Below are 1,947 nucleotides of genomic sequence, written 5' to 3'. Positions count from 1 at the left end.
CTGGGGGGTCCCTCCTATGCCTCCCTCCCCCCCCCCCAATCAAGCTGCTCAGCCCATTTCACATTTCATTCAGGGCCGCAAACTTTAATTTGCTCTGTCAAACCAGCCCCCACGTTTCCCAGCGGCTTGGGGGGTGGGGGGGACAGGGAGGAGGGGAGGGGGAACCACATGCTGGGGAGAGACTGACCTGCAGAGGGTCTGTGTGGGGCAGCTTCTCTGACAGGGAATCAACTGCCCCCCACCCCAGAGGAACCTGTATCCATCCCCCTCCCCTGCCAGCTGCAGACTCTACCCTGGGCATGATCTCCCCCCTGTTCTAGGGCCTTTCCTCCCCCAGTCGCAGGCTCAGGGCAGCTCTGCTGTTTCCAGCCCTCCCATCTCCTGTGCTGCACCCTCCCCTGCCCAAGAAAGCGGAGATCTTCTGAGTGGGGAGAATCAGACATTTCAGACGCAGACACCTCCTCCCCCCCCCCGCCCAAGATTCACCAATGGAGCTGCTGCCGAACGCTGGCCCCCAATCCAAAGTCTTGTGTGCTTCTACAGTGCCCTTCATCTGAGGAGCTCACAGCTCTTGATTTCCTGCTTCCTAATTTGCAGATAACAAAGGCACAGGAAGGGGAAGTGACTGGCCCAAGAGCTGGGAAAGGAACCCCGGAGTCCTAGCTCCCAATCTCCCTTCTCTAACCTCTAGAGAACCCAGGAGGCCTCCTGCTCTAAGCACTAGACTCCACTCCCTCGCCAGAGAGGTGTGTTGTGGAACCCAGGAGTCCTGGCTCCCAGACAATGCTCCGTTCTCCGGAGGGAGGGGCTGTGGCAGAGCAGTTCAGGAATGCGGACAGGGCCGAAGCCAGGGAGAACACATTGAAATGTTTGATGTTAGTGGGGATGGACCCAAGCCGGCTGGATACACAGGAAGCATAAACCAAACTCCTTCTTGCTTTTTCCTTGTCACTCCACTGAGGAAATAGCCTGGCTGGGGAGAGAAAATAATTACTCTCATCACCGCATCCAGCTGGTGTGTGCGAGCTGCTTTTTGTGAATGGGGCTCCCTGAGCCACGCCCCTTCATGCATATTCAGGAAGTACTTTGCATGTAAGGCATGAATGGAGGCAGAAGGGGGTGGTCACTTGGCGCAGCCCTTTCATGGTCTTCCTCTTCCTATTGCAGGGTCTGGTTGGCCTCCCTCTCCTTGTCTTATTACTGACCCAGTAATCTCTGCCCACCATAGCACCAGCTGAATGCCTCCCCTGGCTTGCCATCCTGGGTCCTTTCCACCAGAGCTGAGCACACAGGCTGCCCCTGTGTGGTGACACTGGGCATGAGGGCTGGGAACTGGAGAGCCAGGAAGAACCACAGGGTCTGTCTGTGCCCAGCAGCCCGGATAAAGAATCCCCCTTTAGATCCAGTGTAGCCCTGTGCTGTGAGGGACGCTGCAGGTCCCAGTGTCCCCATGGGGAAGGCCACCGCATCCCCTAGCCCGTGTGATCTACTCCAGCTCCCCCACCACTCACTCCCCATTCCCCCACTAGATGCTTGAGTCCACATCTACCTCTCCAAGGTCATCCTTGCCCTCCAAAGGGATTTTGGCCCCTCTTGGCTCTGCCCCTGAATGGCCAGGAGGAAGCGCTGTCTAGCACCACTGAGACCCCACCAACCGGGCTCGACACCCAGCAGCATCCAGCTGCTGGTTGGGAGGCTACCTGTCCTGTGACTGGCCGTCCCCAGGGGGACGCCAGCAGTCTGAGTAGCAGGACCAGGGAAGATTCGAAGCAGAGGCAGATCATCTGGAGGGATGACCCTGTTTTCCTCATTCTAATAAAGTTCCTTGTTCAGGGTTGGAAGAAGGCAAGTCACTACTATTGTCACCTGACTCGAGTGCTGTGTGATGCTGTACAATGCCCTGGGCGAGAGAAATCTCCATTGTGCGCAGCTATGGGGAAGGGAGTG

The sequence above is a fragment of the Terrapene carolina genome, unplaced genomic scaffold (assembly GCF_002925995.2).
Source record: "Terrapene carolina triunguis isolate 2854851 unplaced genomic scaffold, T_m_triunguis-2.0 Scaffold378, whole genome shotgun sequence".
Classification (NCBI taxonomy): domain Eukaryota; kingdom Metazoa; phylum Chordata; order Testudines; family Emydidae; genus Terrapene; species Terrapene triunguis.
This window is presented reverse-complemented; position numbering follows the sequence as displayed.